Source organism: Meleagris gallopavo, chromosome 5, assembly GCF_000146605.3.
Source record: "Meleagris gallopavo isolate NT-WF06-2002-E0010 breed Aviagen turkey brand Nicholas breeding stock chromosome 5, Turkey_5.1, whole genome shotgun sequence".
NCBI classification, from domain to species: domain Eukaryota; kingdom Metazoa; phylum Chordata; class Aves; order Galliformes; family Phasianidae; genus Meleagris; species Meleagris gallopavo.
Window position 1 is genome coordinate 1,499,411 of NC_015015.2, and position 20,946 is coordinate 1,520,356.

Below are 20,946 nucleotides of genomic sequence, written 5' to 3' on the forward strand. Positions count from 1 at the left end.
AGTAAGAGATTAAATGCTGACTCTGAAAGGAAAAAAAAAATCAGGCAAATTTTAATATATAGGTATAAAATCCTTCGTTAGACATTTGATGTTAGAAGTTTAGAAAAAGCAGATGTTAGAGAAAGGTCATCATTCTTGAGATTCTTCTGTATTGCAGATCCTAAACTGTTTCCACAGCAGGCCATTTACTTCCTTTTAGCATCAAGGTAAGAGTCAAGGGTTTTTAAGTGGCAGTGACAGCATTAAATGCACGGATTTTTCTCAGCAGCCAAGTGATTAGCCACCTTAACAGTTAATCTCCAGCAGTTACAGAAATCACCCTTCGTTCAATGACGTAGTTCCCATAAATCCTTTACCAAGTCCACTATTGAGAAATTAAAGCATTGTGCTCGTTTCAACATCTAGCTGCGTAAGTTCATTGGAATTCATTAACCTACTTTAATTTGAAATAAGAATAGCCCAGCATTTCCTGAAAACAGTTGAACAGTCGGTTGTTAAATCAGCAGAGGCAGGCAGAGGGCCGTGAGATTCGTTGGAGAAGTACTAACCGTGGAAAATAACTGCAGTTACTGCATGGAACAACAGATGGCAGTGTATTCTTACGTGTTCACAGCATCATAGAATCGTTTGAGATTGAAGGAACCCTTAATGGCCATCTATGTCAGCTCCCCTGCCATGAACAGAGGCACCTACAGCTCCATCAGGTGCTCAGAGCCCCGTCCAGCCTGACCTGAATTGTCTCCAAGGATGGGGCATCGACCACCTCTCTGGGCGACCCGTTCCAGTGCCTCCCTACCCTTACTGTAAAAAAAACTTCTTCCTTACACCCAATCTAAATCTAAACCTTCTTCAGTTTGAAACCATTTTCCCCTGTCCTATCACAGCAGAGCCTGCTAAAGAGTCTGTCACCTTCCTGCTTTATAGCACCTCTTTGGAGCCAGAAAAGCTGCTCGCAGGTCTACCCGAAGTTTTCTCCAAACTGAACAACCCCAGTTCTCAGCCTGATCTTGCAGGGAAAGTGTTCTGTCCCTTGGATCACTTTTGTTGCCCTTATCTGGATGCAGTCCAACAGATCTACATCTCTTCTGTAGTGAGAACTCCACATCTGGACACAGTACTGCAAGTGAGTTCTCGGTGCAGAGTAGAGGGGCAGGATCATTTCCCTCGACCTGCTGGCCATGCTTCTTTTGATGCAGCTCAGGACGTTGTTGGCTTTCTGGGCTGTGAGGGCACATTGCTGGCTCATGTTCATCTTACCATCCACCAGTACTCCTAAGGCCTTTTTGGCAGCGCTGTGCTCCATCCTTACATCCTCCAGCTTGTACTGATAGCGGAGGTTTACCACAACCACGGTGCAACAGCTTGCACTTAAATTTGTTGAACCTCATGTGGTTCATCTGGACCCACTGCTAGGGCATGTCTAGGTCTCTGAGTGATATCCCATGGAGCATGACTAATAGAAGGGATTTTACCTGCTGAGAAAAGATGCAACACATAGTTCTATGAAGGCTGAAGAGCATAATTTTGCTTCTTGCTTATAAACGGCTTCATAAAATTCCTGTGCAGTAACTGCATGTGTAGTTGGTCTTTGCATGTGAATGTGAGGAAGTGGCTCATAGCAAAAGGAAAGGCCTGACACTGACTGCCAGGCTCTGCAAGTGTCCAGGGAGACGCATGCGAGCCATCTGTGTGCCTACCTCTTGTGCCAACTTCTGGTGTCCGCGTGAGCTACTGTTTTTTTTGACTTGCTTGTCCATGCTGTAGACAAATTGAGGGATCAGTCTTGTAGCCAGTTTTTCTCTTGATATCCACTATTAATAAAAAGTGAGCTTCTTATATCTCTAAAGTAAAAAAGGAGAAGATAGTAGAATCGTAGAATCATAGAATGCTTAAGGGTGCAAAAGATCTCTAAGATCATCTAGTCTAACTGTCCACCTCCTACCGGTATTGCCCACTAAATTGTGTTCCTCAGAACCACATCTGCACATTTCTTGAACATGTCCAGGGACAGTGGCTTCACCACGTCCCTTGGCAGCCCATTCCAGCACATGCCCACTCTTCCAGAGAGGTTTTTCCTAATATCCAACCTGAACCTCCCCTGGTGCAACTTGACGCCATCCCCTCTAGTCTTATTGTTGTTACCTGGATCAAGAGGCTGAGCCCCACCTCACCCCCAACCTCCTAGTACTCAAAAAAAAAAAAATAAAAAAAAAAAAAAAAAGAAAAAAAATATATGGCTGAAATCCTGAGTGCATTACAGAGAGTGAAAAAGCTGCCATTCATTGCAGAATGCGTATTTTATCAATTTTATTTTTATAAGTGGTAAGTATTCATTCAGTGCTTAATTTTAACAGTTCATAAAGTTCACTTTAAAGCAGATTCTTGCTTTTTAAAATACAAATTCTACCAGCAAGAATGTGTCCATGAATCTGGTGGAAGCGATGGATTCCCCAGGGGATGAGAAGAAAAAATAATTTGAAAGTGAAGAACTACTAAAAATCACAAGACAATACCTTTATACTTTCTAGGAAATTATTTTCCCATCCAATTCCCCTGTTTTTTCCTTTTTATTTTTTTCTTTTTCATCCATCCTTCCTGATCTACCTTCTTGTCCAGGAATATACATTATATTTACTTTTCTAATATATTTCTCATGAGGAAGTTAGAAACTTGGGCCATAAAATGCAGAGACACTGAAGACTAATGTTTATATATAACAGTTCGCAGAGTGTTTTATCAATGTAAAATTCAGCTCTTTATCCAGCCCTGCACCAAAGCTCTCTGCAGGATTTAACAAAGTGCAAGGTAGGAGTTGGAATTTGACCCGTGCTTTAAAAATCAAGCATTCCCAGGTCTTGTTTTTGGAATCTAAGATTCTGCACTCTTAAGACTGAGGTTATATTGGAAAAGACACCTGATGGGTATCAGTCACACCAGCGCTTTGGTAAGAATGACAACTGAAGTTCTTAGGTTAGCTTGTGTTTTACAACTCAACATTTATGAAGGCAGACTTTCTTATTTCTTAAAATATAAATGCAACTTCATGGGCTGTTGTCTAACTGTTCAAAGCCTTTATTGTATCTGAGAAATAATTAGGTTTAATGATTTAATAGGGCCTCAATATTCTTCTATCATTTCCTTACTTTATTAGTCACTATTTCCTGCAAAGACTCTCACAAAGGAATTTGAACAAGGCTAATGTGCCTGTCTAATGACAGATTGCTTTCAACACTAATATCAAGGAAATTTCTTCCTATCCTGTGAATGAATCATAGTTATTTCACTGTGGACTGTTGGACAGATACATGAAGTGCACTTTGCTTTAAAGCTTTCCCAACATAAGGAGTGATCTTAGGATCAAAATGTCAAGTATAAATACTACACTATTAACGGATGCTCAGGTTAGTTTTGAAGAATCCTAGGCACTGTGTTTTTCAAAAACAGAGAAAAGATGTCACAATGTATGCATCATTTGCTTTCTATCACAAAGACTTTCTGAACATGCTTGAAGTGGCAATAGTTGTATGGTTTGCTATGATGTTTACTACTCTACTTTTCTTGACTTTTTACCCCATTGGAAATAGAGTCCACTGCAGCAGCAGACAGAATATGCGTTAAACCACCATGTGGATGACATTTCATGACATAGAAATGGCATCTTTCTGTAGCGGTCTTGAATGGAGAAAAGTGTCTGACTCCAATGGTGGCATTCTTTTTAAGTCTCCTGTAACTAAAAACAAGTCCACAGCACTGATGACTTACATAGCTAAGGCTATGTTTTCATATTATTCTGTACTCGTCTGTTAATCTAACTTTCCTTTGTATCTCAACTTCTGCAACTATTTTGCAGAAAAACTGAAATTCCAAGAAAATTCATCAGTGGCCACCAAGGTCACCCTTTTTAAAGCACACCAATTTTAATAAGAAGGCATAAAGGTGCTTTTACCTTCTCCAATACCTTTTGATTTTGTTCCTTCTCAAAAACAGCACCACATTCCCTTTTATTTGCCTTTTTTTTCCTGTGTAGCATCCAAAACCTTTTTTTTTTCCCCTGTATTAAAACCTTTTGTTTTTCAGAGACAATAGTTTGGCTGTTATTGCAAAACTAATAATTGCGTGTTGGCTGCAGCAGTACATGTTGTATGAGCTGCATCAGTGCAAAATCGCTTCCACATCTCAGGCAAAATTTCTGCAGGCAAAATTTCATTTTAGCTAAGCAAGTTTCTACCATGTTACACTTGCATCCCTTGCAGTGGCTTCTTTTTGGGAAATGAAATATGATTGGATGTGTTCTTGCTTATGATTAATCTAAGTAAGATGAATATAAACGTATTGGAATACAAATTGAAAATGAAAATGTAGAGTGTACTTGTACACATCAAGCAGAAGTCACGATCTGAATGCTTGTGAGAGAAACGTAAAGAACATGAACTCGGTTAAACTCAATTTTCTCTTTAACACAAAACTGCAGCCTTGCATTTTTATGTTGTGGCACATTTTAGACCTTTTTTTTTTGTGTGTGCTTCAGAAATTATTTCTGGTTAAAATATGTATGGATAGAATTTAAAATTTGTACCTTGAAGTACCTTGAAGGCACCAAAAGATGCAATATAGGACTGAAGTATCACTGGTTAATTACACAAAGAGTTGTAATATTGTTTATGGTGGAACAACCAAAACTTTTCTCAACCAATACAACTTTTTCCTCCTTTGTTTTTGCAACCACTTTTCAAGAGGCCAAGTAATTATGATCTGTTCGGCTGTAAAGGCTGATAAGTTTTCTTCATGAAGAGGAAAAATTCTGAGATGAGTGCTTTTCAAAAAGCTTAGTAATTTGAAAGGATTGTTTAATGCAGAATGTACTAATGAGATGTAGATTATTGGACAAATCTGAAACTGGATGCCCAGAATAACAGTTGATGTGTTTGTCACTCTGCAGGTAACTTTTCTCCTGAGCTGTCTGCATAGAAGTAAAGTGGACAAAGTGCTGGCCAGTCCCTACCTGGTATGTACAGTTTTTTCATACTGATTCATCTCGGTATGCTGGTTATGCCAGCAGTTAAACCTGCTGGCCACTTCTCTGAGGAATACTTCTGTACGTCAACACGTTTTTAAATCTTCATCCTGTTTCTTTTGTGTAGAATTTCTCGTGTGGCCATTGTAATATCCATTTCTCAGTTTGGTATTAGAGCGTGTTTAAACTTCATGCACTATATAAGTGAGCAATGTTCACCTCACTAGGCTCGTTCCAGTTCAGATAAATTAAGGGCACAAAGTATTCCAGTGTTTTTCAGGAACATTGTTCTTCATTTACGCACCAAATGAAACAGGAAGGCTCACTTATTAGCCACATCTAGCTGTAAGATAGATCTAAGATGGCATAAAATATGTAACATCAATTTCCTTATACTGCATTGGGTTCTTCAGAACAGCAGTCTGACAAAGGTGCTTAAACAAGTGCAACGTTTTCATTTGTAAGTCCAAATGAAAGCATGAGAAAATGAAATCAGAATGTGTCCTGCCTTAACTTCTAACTTCACTCATCTTTTTGCTATCTACTGCCTCCTGTAATAGGCATTTTCTGACATATTTGATCTTCAAGTTCTATGAACTTTATTTAATTTAGAGCAGCAATTTTGTTTCATAAATTGCTTGCTGTATAACTTTGCTTCTTCTCTCCCTCCTATCCAACCAGATTTTTATGACTTACTATCACTCTGGGTCTAACTGAGACAGTTAACTTCCTTGTGCACTGCATGGTAACCGTGTCTTAGATTTGTGACCAAAATTGTACTGATAAAACACCAGTGCTTTCACTGCTGAACAGTGCTTGTACAGCATCAAGGACTTCTCTGTTTTTCACGCTACACCTGTAGCAAACTGGCTGGAGGTGGGTAAAGAGGCTGGAGGGGGCACAGCCAGGACAGCTGGCCTAAATTAATTGACCGCATTGGTATTTCATGCTATGCAGCTTTTTGCTCAGCACTGACACTGGGAGAAAATTTCTGTAGCTGTAACTCTGGGCCAGCATCATTTTGCTGGTAGGAGTAGTGAGTGAGTGCTTTTGCATCACTTGTTGGAGTTTTTTCCTTCACATTGTATGCTGTCTTCATCTCGATCTGTAAGTTTTTCTTCTCTTTGTCCCTTCAGTTCTTTCCCTCACCTCACTGCTTGGATGCAAGCAAGAGGCTGGGTGGGTGTTAGCTGCTGGCTGTGGTGCAGCAGCACAAAATGAGCTGCTATATAATACCCTTAAATACCCTTTAAAGTAGCTTAGATTTGCCTCAGAATTCAACCTGGTGATTTCTAATTACTTTTTTAGTCCTGAAGAAGTAGGTTGCATTTTCCAGTCCTAAGTTCCGTATGGCTACCTAGTTTACATTTCACAGAGCAAGCTGTGTGAAGGGTGGTGTTATTCAAGTGGCTATTTTATCCCTGATGGGTTTGATGTTTTAACACGTGAGCTTCAATCATTTTATACATGAGTATTTCATTAATTTCTCTCATTATATAATATTTATAGTATGCTTTCTAGAGTAGGCAGATTCCTCTGCTGCATATGAAATAGTGTGTCTTAAAAAGAGAACATCAAGGAAAAATAGCAAAGAGATGGGCCTTTTAGTATATGAATAGGATTTCATCTCAGGTATTTTTTATATTTTTTATATTTTTTTATATGTTTTTGCATTAGATACGTCATGAATGTTTACTTTTCCTGCAGTCAGTGTAGATATCCAGTGCTGTGAACAGCCCAGACTCTGAAAACCTGTGACCTTCTGGGGAGATTCTAAAAAGGAACATTTTAGGCTAGACTGTATTTTCAATATTTGTTTACTCCATCAGGAAATTATAACTTCTCGTAATCCCTCAACTTTATAGCTTATTGACATTTTTACATTTTCTTTTTGTAATCAAAGTGTATTTACTGCCAGTAAGAAAAGGAACGTTAATTAATTTGGGGTTGAACTGGGAAAGTAGAACCATTCCAGAACCACTTAGAAACTCCTTTGTCTACTAAGAAAAATAATTCAGACTCTCCTGGGTCTGGCAATAAAGACAAAGATGACAAATCAAGCTCTTACACCCGGGGAGCAGATTCTCTTTAAGTCACCTTTCTAGACATTAGTTCTCCAGGTCTACATCTAGCTGCCATTTGAAAGGCCATGTTAAGGACATGCAAAGAGAACTGGACTTGTTACCACTCATGTTTGTGTTAGGGACTGTGCTGCAGTGATGGCCCAATCTGAGTGATTGTCCTTGACGACCCAGGGAATTAATGAATGCAGTATTACAAATGATTTCTGCCTTCAAAAAAATGCAGCTGCACTAGTGGGTGTTTTATTAGAGTCGGTGCTATTTTGTGCTACGTGAAATTTTTCCTCCTAGTTTTTGTTTTCCCCAGTATATAAGAAAAGATTGTTAGAGGATACACCATCCCCTTTATTGCATGCGTTTTGTTCTTCTAGCACTACCTGTTTATTAATAGTAAGTTGATATGAAGGATTGGGGGATTTTCCAGGAACAGAGCCAATTATTGCTCAGGTGATTCACAGTAACTTGCAATAATTCACAGTGACTTTAAGCTGCTTCCTGGTTGCCACGTGTCTCTCATCCATAACGTTCATCTCCTAGTTCCTCCTCATAAACACTGATTTTGTGGATTTAAAAATAATCTTCCAGCTGATAAGTCACTATAAACCTACCCAGGGATGTGTACCTGAATAGCAGGCAACTTGTATGACTTGTCGCATGCTTTTCAATGGATTATTGAATACTAGAGAGAGCACTTCGAGTGTCAGAGTGTCAACTGACGCAGTGCTAATCACTGTGGCAAATAAGTGGCAATTGTGCTTCTCCTGGTTCATTAAATATGGAGGCAGGTACTGAGCCGAGTAGGGAAAGCACTGGAATATCCTGTTGTGAGAGTGGCAGAAGAGTAGAATATGATTTGTCCTCTTCAAAGATAACCCCTTTCACAATCTGATAAGCTGGTAGTTTCTATCATTAATATGATTACTCTTTCTCCAAAATTACTGATACTTAGTTATTCAATCCTCTAGATACTTCATAAAAGTCAGTGTTAGAACAACAAAAGAAAAAGTGTAATCGAAGTGTAAGTTAACAAAAAAAAGGTTGGATTTTCACTTAAAGAAGAGGGCAAGGAATGGCAAGTAGCTTCCTCTCATCAGGATTTCTTGTGTGCTTCTGTCCATAGCTAGCAAGATGCAGCAGAACTCACGTCTAGCGTCAGACCTTGCTATTAAGATAAACATCTGGCATTTTGTTTTACCAACAGCTATTCAGATGGGAAATTGATTAAAACAAACGAGACACTGTGTGACATGGCATTTGACTGAACTCACCTCACGTCTTAACACTAGGCCTGGTAAAATACAATTCATATTTGCTGTGTCCATGCGTATGTATGAAAATAAATTCCTCATTTATGAAGATTTAAAGTTAAGAAAAAATAGGTAATAAGTGGAAGGCTGTTTGAAGTCTGGGTGAACTTCGCATGCAAGAGAAAGCAGAGCCCTCTGTACTACTTAAGTGTGTTCAGAAGAAAAAGAGTTTAATAGCCTTTGTGTAATTAGTCATCTTCACCAAGCCCTTCTGGTTTTTTTTCCATGTGTGCAGAACAACTCTAATTTACCAGGTAAACTTATAAACTGTGCACCAACTGTGGAACATCAGTCTGTTTTTCCACAGAGTTGTCATTGTGAGCTTTGAATGAGCATTGACTCCTTGGGGGAAGATGTGTAAAGGAAGAGCTAAAGCCATTGGCACTGCTGAAGAAATGGCTGTAACAGTGCAGGTAAAAAGACAATTAAAAATAAGTCTTTGTTAAATCTTTTTTTTTTTAACATGCTATAAGTTTTTGCCCCTCATCTTCAGCTTGTTAGGGAGCTAGAAGTTCCTTTGCAAATAAATGCTCACATATACCTTTAGAAATCCATTGCCTTGATTTTTGCCTTCTAACTGAAGAATTAACTTTGTTAGTGTAAGTACTAACACTGAACAAACTTTCTGGGTTTATTTTGTTTTATTTTATTTTTGTATTTTAGCAGGCTCTTTTTCATTTAATATTGTCTGAAGAAACCCCTATTACAAACTAAGAATTGCACCATGCGTAGATAGTACTTAAAAATATTTGTGAAAAGTTAGAGGGATGGACTTCGAAGGCCAGAATTCTCTATTGTCAAAAGTAATGATGTGCCCAATTTGAGGGCTTAATTGATGTAATTTTATGTACAGATTATGCTGGTTGCTGCCTAACTGACCATTACTTACACAATTTTTTTAATCTATGTATGCAATTGCAGTCATTACACAGGTTAATGAAATGCTATCAAAAATCAGAGTTGGTGTAAAGGTTGAATTAAATAAATATGAAGCTGCTGAAAAAATTAATTGGTCAGTTTTACATGCAAGATGATACGTATTTCAGAGTGAGCTTTTGAGGTATTTTTACGCTATTACTGTAAATCATTTCTACTTTGTTCACTTGATATACCTGTGAGTATGTAAAGATTGCTTCTTCTTAATACTTTTATAATAGAAGAAAAAAAGACTGTAGGGACTGTGAAACTGTTTTATATACTGGTTAGTGAAAAGTAAGGAAAAAAAGATGAGATTAAAGATTTAACAAGCATTACAAATGCAAATGAATTTCCTATTCAATTTGCACTTATATTTTTTAATATTGTAAATTATTAAACAGATGCTAGTCACTTATATTCTGATCCATTCAGACTTGTGACCCTCCCAAAATATTACTGTTTAGCTCCTGCACAGTAATTGGATTTGTGTCTAATAATTAAAATTTGATTCAAACTGGAAAAATGTGTATGTTTATACGTTCCAGTTGCTTCCATGAGAATTCTCATAAGGCATAAATAGAAGTGAGTTTCTGACACACCATCCAGAGTGTCTGTTTGTTTGCAGGATAGCTAATGCATATCTAAAAACGATCTGGTGGCCACAGCAAGCTGATTGAACGTTTAAAAGCTGAATGCAATCAGTGCCAGGAAGTAGGCAGTACAAGCAGGTGACTCAAAGCTCATCCATTTGCTCCCTGCTTCATGCACTACACCAGTTAATTAATTAATTAAGCTTAACACGGAACGGCAGACGGTTTTGGCAAGGAGAGTTCAGAAGCAAAAATGTTCCATCTCTTCTAAATATGTAACTGCTGTGGAGAAGATAGTCCTTTATGGGTTTTGTCTTTGTCTGCGTTAATTTTAAACATGTAATTAGCTTATTTCAGAGACCAGTGAGATTTCTGACAACTGGGCTGTAGTTTGTTTTTGAAGAGCCTCCTGAGAGGAGGATGAACTGGAGTCAGCCCTTCTCTTCAGTGAGTGCTTTGGCATCTGAGCTACCAAGTAAAAACGGAGGATACAAAGCACCTGCCCTGGTTTAGAGTACAAGTCCTGTGTCTGATTTACTTCTGTTCACATATTGGAGCCTAATTGTAGGGACTTAGGAGAAAAATCTCTCTGAAGGATACATATGGAATTAAATCACGTGCCTACAACAGAAGTACTCAGTGAAATGTGAGCTACTTTCTCAGTGTGGGGGTCACTGCTTTGTTGCTAAATGGCTTTATCTAAATCCCTTTTTATTTGCTCAGTTTCCGTTGAAGTGGAGACAGATGCATACCTGAGTTCCTGCTGTACCTCTGACAGTCCCCACCAAAGTTATTTTTGAGTTTAGAAAACAATTTTTGCTTTAAACTGTTTAGATCCACGCTTATCTTATTCTTTTTATTTTTTCATTTTTCCTCATTTTCTTCTTCCAGTATTAATTATTCCTTTCTTTGACAGTCTTTATGCAGCCTTTTCCTGGCTGCAACACTTGCACACTCAGATAACCAACACCAGTTGCCCCTCTCTTAAAATTGGTAATGTTCAATGAAGAGTAGTTGTTGTGATGTGGATATAAGTGTGGGGATTCTTTAAAAAATGCCAGTGTCATTTCTTAATCTACTTCTATGCTTTACTACTTCTATGCTTTTGCCAGTAAAACTGAATTGATGATCTAAGAATGTATACTCTTAGCTAACTATAAGGAGAGGCATTAATGCTAGATACTGCTTGGAGAAATAATTGATGGGAGGCAAGTAAAACAGAAGAGTTATGGAACTGGGAGGAATGGTCATTCACTGTATGAAAAATAAGTATGTGAGGGAAGTCTAGGAAGGGAAAGCCAGCAAGATGAGGGGGAAAAAAACCCCAAACCTATTGTAAGCAGTGGGAAAAAAAATGTATCATTTTTTAAAATGTCCAAATTCTCAAACATGTCTGTCATTGGTTTACCATATTGATGAATGAAAAACTCATCCAACAGCACCTCAAATAAAATGGCAGTACTGTTTTTGAAATGTGAATTTAACTTCTGTACATGGAGTGTTTTTACTTGTTTTCCTGTGTACTAATAGGAGAGGGATTCTGTCAGTTATGAAAACAGCTGCATTTAGTTACTTAACCCTTCCAGTAGCAGTGGGAAATTTTTGGTCCTTAATACTGTGTATTATTGAATGTTTAATTCTAGATCATTTTAAAATATATTCTAATGAGACAAAAGTTCCTGTATTGATGTTCTCATTTAGATGAAATTCATTGTATCAGCATTAACTGTGTGGGACTTGGTTACTTGAAAACTCTAAGTAAATCTCTGTGATTCAGAGACAAGTTTCAAAAGGTTAGCTCTAGTTAAACTATAGGACATTACACCTTCTAATCTGCTTTTGTGACGTTGAGTTTTTTTTAAGTTTCATGAACATATGATGCATTTGCATTTCAACATTGCACTTTGTAAACACAATCTGAGCTATACCATAACCCTGAATTATAATGCCAAAAAGCCATTTGTAGATTTAAAATCTGCCATCTTCACACTATAAATACTCGCTGTTGTCACTGAAAAGAAGTAGATGAATGAGTGTCTTTTATCTCTTCCTTGTTAAAGCCAAGGTTTTAAAACAATGTATGCCTGGCATTATGATATAAAATGTTTTGTTAAAAATAAATAAATTGGGGGTTACTGAACATAATGCTTCCATTCTTTCTGTACTGAAGAGAATAGTAAGATATTAGTCGTTGTTGCTTGTTGTTACTGTTAATGCACTACATCCATGTGTTGTTTGAATTGATTGCTGTGACATCAAAAGTGAAATTTGATTCTGCTGAAATCTGTGGAATTTTCAAAACCTTAAAAACAACAACAACAACAACAAAAACAGAAATGAAAAGATTTGACTATCAGTAATAGTTTTTTTTCAATGCATAATAGAGTCACAAATGGCTTATAAGGATCAAAAAAAATTGCAAAAGATATGCTACAGAATGCATAGGCGTGCTATTATATTCATGTTACCCACCCCAAAATCATGACTTCTTGTAAGAACAGTCCTATTCCTAGATTATATAGCCCCACCCTTAGTAAGAGTGCATATGCACTGCCTTTGTAAACACACTATGGTACATTCACAACTGTGGATTTGGGGTAATTGCCAGGCCATGACTCAATGTCTACGTATTACCTTACCTTATGTAATACATACACTTGATGTGCATATATAAAGTTATGTGATACATCACAAAATAGCTGTATGCTAATAGCTGTAATATTATACAATATATCACATATTTTTTATAGAGAGTACTGTTTTACAGAAAAGCAACTGTTTTTTTCTTTTGTTAATAATCCACACTATTGCCCTAGGTGAGTTTAATAATTTTCAGCATTTCTTGATTCGTCAAAGACCATCTTCATCTAAAAAGGTAAGATTCATGACCTTAACAAAATTCATTCTCAAGGCCCCCCAGTAGTTTCAGAAAGCATTACTGAAGACATGCATCAAAAGCCAGTCTCGTAGTCTGGTCTTCAGCTTTGGAAAAATCTTAGAAGTTTTGGTGTTTGCTTTTTCCTTTTTTTAAAAAAAAGAATGATAGTATTCTTTTCCCCATAAGTAACTGAATAGATAAAAAATCCTTGAGGGAAAATGGATTTCACATTATGCTGAATAAAAAATTTGCCTTTATGTAATTTTAGTTTAGTTAAAATATGGTTTCATTAAAATCTCACTCGGGCTTTTTACCCAGATTTTCTTCTCTCGCTCCTAAATGGTGCACCTCCTTTGTCCCTCAGAAATGATAGTTCAGTCCTGCTGATATTGCGTTCCATCACGCGGGCCTATTTTAGAACAAAGAGTTATTTTAAATATCCAGAGACAAATTTTCAACATCTGTTGTGGAAAATCAATCGTTCTGCAGTGCTACCACCTACCACTGTGCTATCATTGCTTATTTTATTTGTTTCTGTAACGTAATGGTTAGAACTCAACCTTTTAAGTTCTTCTTTAACTAACATCTAATACATCAACCAATGGGTGAAATAAAATATAGGTGGTTTTCACTGAAAAGGTAAGTTCGGAATAAATTCTTTGTTCTAATGTTATAAACTTCATCCTTGCTTCTCCGAAAACTCAAGAAAAGCAGCTGAAAAGAGTGAAAATAAAACTACCGTTCTCCTTCATGTCCGCACAGGCTTTAAATGTGACAGCTGGTTCTTTGTTTGCAGACATCTGCAGAAAGCTAGCAGAAGTCTGAGTTTCCTGTGGAGAGCAGCTTTGTCTCTGAGTGGTATGCGTTCCACTCCTCCTCTGTACCCCGAAACCAGAAGAGATGGGATTGGAGCTGCCTTCCTGTGAAATGGCGGGCTGGTGTGTGCGACAGGCCACCGAAGGGCTGCCTCCAGGGAAGGAAAACCATCGAGTAATGATTGCCTTTCCTCCAGGGAAAAGCTGTGCCCGTCCCATCTACCCTTAGTCCACTTTCATGTAACCTTTAGGAAGGTAATATACCTGAGTGCTGTATTTGGCTGCCACGTTGGATTGGAATTAGCCATTGATTGTGAGAGACGTTATGGGAAGGAGCAGCAGGTAGACTGGCTATTGCATAAGCCTCAATTCCATAGATAACGAGGCAGATTTTCTGGTTCTTTTCGTTGATTTTCTGATGGTTCTTACTTATTAGGATAAGAGCTTTAAGCAGTGGGGTTGTTAATAAAATACAATAATAATATCTTTGCTGCCTTCCGCATGCTAGGATAGTTTACGTAATTAAAAAACAACTTTAGAAAATGCAAATTTTCTTCCCTTTTTGTACATCTGCATACTTTCGTGGAATTTCATACTTCAGTTATATTCAATTATTTGCTTATAGTTGAATCTCCCTAATTCTTCCTAGCTCTGCGTATTTTTAAAAATTATTTTCCATAATATTGCTAGTTATACTGACTAATTACTATAAATCCATATTTTTCTATGAGAAATATAAGCAGTCCAAGTGTTCTATTGATTTTATGATACATTTAGAAATGCACTGATATTTATGGATTTAGGAGTATATATATTACAAGATATTACCAGATTTAAATGTTTTTGAAAGACCAGATTTGTTCATACAGTTCGGTATTTGGACACAGTTTTGACTTGGAGAAGTTCTTCCCACGCAGATTTTTGACACAGGGATGCCCTAAGAGTCGCTTGAGGAATAACGTTGTCTTTGTTGGGGAAATTAAGTATTAGAGAGCAAGTTAAATTATGCATTTGAACAAATGAGTTGTAATGCTTGGTCCTGGCTAAAACAGAAGAATGGAATTCATCACAGTCTTTATAAATGAGGTGACTATAAATACAGATACATACATGTAAATACAAATCTGATCAATAGACTTTTTGTTCCTTTTACTTAGTCTGAACAGAATAATATCCCTGTATTTACCAGAGCTTTATTTTCATGAAAACTTGTTCTTAGTTACAAATCACTTTTTTAGTATTTCAGGCTCAGTAACTGGAAAGGTATTATTTCCACCTCGGGAAAATGAGTAACAGCCTTTAAGCCAGCGATACTGGTTCACACAAGAAGCTCCATCCTGCCCGTGGTAGTGAAAGTCTGTGGGGGTTGGATTAAAGAGCTCGTGAGATAATGGAACTGGTTGCAGACATATGGTATACAGAGATATTTTAATATATTTTGTGTGAATATGTTGCAGAATAAAATATTTTTCAGATTCTTAAAGAACTTTGTCAGAAATTTTGGTTTCTAAGGACGTCAATGATATACTGATCAGGTAAAGTAAGCAGATGCTATATTACATTATTCTTAAGGGCCTAAGCAAGATACTCTAATATGCATGCAATTTAAGCACAAATATATTTTGACTGACTAAAAATCAAGAACTATGACCTTTAAAAAGATGGAAAAATACTGATAGAGATGCGCATGAATAATGACAGATAGGACAATAAATGGGACTGATAGTTTCAGTGCTAACAAATCCTGAGGGTAACTGTGAAAACATGGGAAGAGCAAGGAGTTGAGGTACTGTTTGCTTTGGAAGCATTTAAAATTTAAATAGTAATTTTTATCCAATGGATAAGCAGTTAATGTTTTAGGATGTGGCCATGCAGAGGATATGTCATCAGATCTTAAGCCATTGTATATGTAGCAGAGGATTTTTTTTATTTTTATTTTGACTTTGGAGACATGTTCATCAAAACTGCATCGGCATTATGTGGAGAAACAGCAACTGGTGCTGATAACCTTAATACTGTGTAGCCTGTTGATGTGTTATGTAGCATGTTGATGGTGTTGACATCATGAAGTAAGACCCAACTAAAGATAATGAGTAATGCCCCAAGATCAGATTGGAGAGATTATCTAAGCATATGGTGTATGATACAAACTGTGTACAATACACATTTCTATCCTAAATATGGAAGGCAGAGGAAAAGCAACGGTTTTGTAATTGAGTGTTATATCAGTAATGACTGTTTTCTACAGTATAAGATAAGGCTAGATTTTTACACGAAATATAAATAAAAAATGAGATCGTTATTATGGGTAAACAATATCTGAACCATCTGTTGGCCATAATCAACTCCTGCCTCAACTGAATTAGATATCACTCCGTAAGATGCATTCAGCTTAGCGTACACATCGTTTTTTGTTGGTTTTTTTTTTTGCATGCCACTAGACCATTTGATGTGAATCTATTTAATTAGTAAGCTTAAAATCGTGAGAGAAATTTGTGATCATTTGTTTCCCTTAATTTTTCACCTTATATTTACTCAGAGTTGCATCCTATGGGAATTTCTTCGTTATTGCTTAAACTACCATCACCTGAGCAGAGATGTCTGTGTGACCAACCAGCTGCACAAAGACTTGCGCTCATCTGAACTGTTATAAACGTGATCAAGAAATCAGTGCATCAAGAGGAACAACTAAAGAGGTAAAGACACTAAAAAGGAGATCAAACTGCCAGAAGATGTGATACCAGGAACAGGGCAGCTCACAGGACTCAAAGACCACAGGAAATACATGGAGATTCAAGGATTGATTTCTTTACTAGATTAGTTCCACAGACTTCTGTAGTGCAGTCACACAGCTGAGAATTTTAATGGAGAATCTGTTGGTTGGTTTTTTTTTGGTTAACAGCAATAATGTAGTCCTGTTCCATTGAATCCAGAATGAAATGAATAATATGGACTAGAACATGTGGACAGTAAGATATAGTTAGCTTGGTCATTCTAAAACCCTCTTGCCATTGCGTATTTTTTTGGAGGCCATTTTATCTATATGGTTTTGTCTAGAACCATCTTGTTTCCTGCTTTGTCAGTTTTATGGTCTTACAGCTTTCTATCCTCCTTCATCCCTTCATTAAGATAGGGTCAGTAAAATTTCTCCCTGTAGCTGAAATTGTTCCTATTTCCAAAGAACTTCAACTGAGCGAGAGTCTCCTACTGCTTAAGAAATCCAATTCTGCAAAAGAGCTTAATGAATGTATTCATGTGTCTCAGATATATGCCAGGGCTCACACCTTTGCAAACCGTTTCAGGGGATGTGGTGTCATACTCTGTTATAAAACATACTATTTTTAATGTATAGTTAAATATATGTTACGAAAGGCTAAAGGACAGCTGTAGCAACATCTTATAATAGTTAAAGAATTTAAGAAATTTGGTTTCGTTTTATGTGTGGGCAAGACTCATCCACATGATTCAAAAATAAGGCTGTGAAAAAAAAAGTTGCCTGATAGAAGAAAATAAAGTAAAATAAAGCAGTTATAATTCCCTTTCCATCTGGTAGATCACATGCAGTTACAGTTCTTGAGTATTGGTTAGCTCCCAGAAATTGTGTTAGAAAGCAATTATGGCCTTGCTGGCTGAGTCTGCAAGATAAAGCTGCTTTCCATCAGCAGATCACTCGTGGTCTTATAAAATGGAACAAGAACAAATGTTTGTAGCTATGGGTCTCATGTGTAAATCAGGTGAATTGTTCACCAGGTTAGCATCTTTTCCAATATTTGGATCATCTCAGTCTTTTACATTGCCGTATCTTTGGTTTGTTGTATTTTATTTCTTTAGAAGATTTTTAAAGGAAATCTTTTTTCCTCTATTTATAGTGTGAAGATTTTAAAATATGACTAAACTGCAGGGGCAAAGGTCAATTGCTTGTGTATGCATTAAAATGAAATATTATCTTCAATATTTGCTGAGTTATTACTGTATTTAATGCATAGATCTGAGACTTAGGTCATCGGGGTCACCTGCATTGTCAAGAGTCACATACAGCTACCCGTGAAATCACTGCTGTCTTTTCCTCCTGCATAACTTACGGCCTCACCCTGACCTGCAGCTGTTACATCTCCTCTCCTGAATTGCCAGATGCCTTTCCTGCCAGCCAGGTCCCGTCCATTGTCTGCTGATCCACAAAAAGTAGCTCCAGGGCAAGATGAAGGCTTTACTCCTCCTGCTCTGCTCCCAGGAGTTGAGGAGCACGCCGTCTCTCTTGGCTCACCCTGTGCAGCTTTGGGAGCCAAGGGAGCTCTGGCAGAGGCCGTGTGTGGAGCCCAGCAGAGGAATGGTTTCCGTCCAGGTCCAAAATAGTATTTCTGCATGTTTGGCAATCCGTGAATTAGATTGACTTCATTATTGACCATTTCACATCTAATTAGGGATTAGTAATTCCTATGCTAGGAATTACTGATAACGATAATAGGAAACAGTTGTTTTTATTCTTTATGTGAATTCTTTATGTAAATATATATGTGCATTCCCATGCATACCCAGTTCAAGCATCTCTGCTTATCCATTCCTTGAATATCAGTTCCATTAATTTGGAGGGGGAGGGGATAATATGTGATGTTGCAGAAGCACAATGCTCTGTTCTTGAAATTTGTCAAATGATGATCTACCCTCAACCATGATGAAGTATGCCAAAGTGTCCAAACTACTGCTCATGTTCATATATGGTTTGAGAAATACTTACTCTTAAGTGATGTTTGTTGTCACTGTTATGGAATCTCTCTGGTTATTTCTGCTAATCTCATACTGCATGGATCAAATCCAAACTATTTTCTTACCACGCTCTCAATAACAATCATAAAGGTTTGTGTAAGACCCAGAGTGTGGGCCTTGGCGGCGAATGTGTGGCAAGAGGTATGTTAGCATTTCGTTATCTGCAGTGACTTCTCTTATATTGTTATGTGCCATTATTGTTTTAATTTTGTACTACTTAGAGACTTCAGATAAAAACTAAATTTTGGGTGTCTACACCAGCTCACATATTAATTATCTTTGCATTTTCTTTGTTTTATCTGCTAGGTAGCCACAACTTCTAGCTAAATGCACAACAGCCTGATAAAGCTGTTTGTACACCAGACAAAGAACTGCATAAGAGATGTAGTTCTATGTGTTTCTTCAGGAAAACCTCCTGTGAGCAGAGAAGGTAATTAATCAGACGTATCATTCTATAAAAATTACACAAGTTGCCAAGACTTGCCAGATGGCCAGTGCATGTTATTGAAAAAGAAGGGACTATGATTTAAATGTACACAGTGAGTAAAATGCAAGTCCTTTTGAAGGACTTCATCTCAATTTAAATTAAGACTTCAACTATATTTAAAATTATAGTAAAACTATCTTTTCTAACAAACTCTATTTTGAATAATAATTTGGCTTAAGCCAATGAACTCCTCACTTTTTATTTGAACTTCTACTTCCCTTTAAAAGGATTTCTGGTATTATTAACATTGAATTGTAAAATAACCTGACTGCGAGGAATTTGTCAGTTGCAGCTGGTTTCTAAACTCCTAAATTTCTGTTGTCTTCAACTGGAAAAAGCAAAGAATATAGATGAAGAAAGCTGTTTGTTCTGTGAATCTTTAGTTTTGAAAGGCAGTACCATCATTCATCAATTTGGATATTCCTGACTTACGTTGTAATTTGACTTAATGGAGTAATAATGAAAGACTGAGTAGGAGAAAAGAATTTGTACTTATCCTGCAAAATAAAAAATACAGTAGGTATTAAATAGGAAGGGATATAGAAATTACAACAGATTTCATCGGTGTCTTATTCTCTAACAAAATGAAATATGCCTGTGGTAATTGGCGTCACCACTCATATTTCAAAGGAGCACTGTATGAGATTTACCCGAAAAGAATACTGAATTAAATGACTGCATGTGAGGAGCACGGACAGAATTTCCCCCTCATTTGTTCAAGATTGGACATAATAACCAAGGAAAACTGATGTAGCTAACCACTTCTGACTTGTGTAAATTGATACGGGATGGAGCTGTCATCTCCTAATCAGATTAAGTCTTTTCTTTAGGCCGCTTTTTAATCCGGGTTCTTCCATGAGGTTTTACTTTAGGGCAGAATAAACTGCTTGGTGTTCACCTGCTAAACGCTGGTTTAATAAAATGAGCATAAGATAATTATTTGCTGGTAACCAAGCATTTAATTGCGTGTGCTTTTGTGAATGCCCTTTCACATGTCCTTTACAATATTTTGGGTAGTATAAGTAAGATAGGGTCCGAACACTAATTTGCTTTATACTTGGGTGTAATACTAGAGCGTGTTTGTTCTTTTGAATTGCGGTAATAAAAAGGAAAAGTTGGAATATAGTCATTAATTTTCTAGCGATGTATCGTTTATATTAATTTTTACTAGTTGCCTTACAAGTTAGTCTCCAATTGGTGGAAATCTTCATAGAAAATGTGGGAAATTAGAAAATGCAGCAGTAATTCTTAGAGCTGAGAGAGTAGACTGACCTTTGCTATGGTCCTAAACTTTGCTGAGCTCTACGTTGTGCTAAGACTCAATTATAAAATTTTCACTCATCTTAAATTATCAGTGGTAGTTCCCAGTTATCATTTACATTACACTGAATTCATCTACATGCCTGGTGCATTATGGGTGTCAGCATTTTTCTCAGTGTGCTGCTTCGTACTTCAATTGGAGGCTTACAGTTTTATATCTCCCTGGTTTTTCAGCCTCTATGGCTTATAATATTACAATTCCCCTTATGCTAACTTAAATCTACCTAATATCCTAATAATACTTGAATTCTAAAGCCTGATTATCCCTTCCACTTCTGCAAGGGATGAAATGATGATCCTCTTTTGAGAGGTGATGAAAGAGCAATAGCAATAATCCTAGCTTTTTTAGGACTCTACCACAGCTTTGTGCAGTCAGAGGTCCCAAAGATTTTGGAAAAATAGACAAAACCAGAAGTAAATGTCAAAAATTACTTAGTTCTGAAAGAGGTTTCAATACTAAAATGTTCAAACAGCAAGGTATGATATTTGCTACGTGAATCTCTATGGTCCTATTGTAGCTGCTCTGCAGAGGTGAGTAGTCTGTGGGAATGGCATCAGTGATCACGTAGGAAGGAGATGCTCCACTGTGCTGTAGGGAAGGGTTAATACTGAATCCCTTTTCTCCTGTATTTCAACTACTTTTCCGTTACATTTGGGCCCAAGAATTATATATACGTATATTCCTTTCCTTTTCAAGAACTTTTTATATGAGAATATGACAATCTGCAAATTCCAAGAGCCAATTTGATCTAGTTTTTAATCTTCTTTTCTA

At 37.1% G+C, this 20,946-nt stretch overlaps 1 long non-coding RNA gene across 1 annotated transcript in view; it reads left to right on the forward strand.

Annotated features, from left to right (window-relative positions):
* LOC116216643 overlaps nt 1-20,946 on the forward strand; it is a 78,523-nt gene that overhangs the window by 44,353 nt on the left and 13,224 nt on the right. Inside the window, exons 8-11 of the long non-coding RNA XR_004159788.1 lie at nt 8,710-8,815; nt 12,727-12,785; nt 13,585-16,299; nt 18,674-18,797. This is a non-coding gene — a long non-coding RNA (uncharacterized LOC116216643). The remainder of the gene's footprint in view (nt 1-8,709; nt 8,816-12,726; nt 12,786-13,584; nt 16,300-18,673; nt 18,798-20,946) is intronic.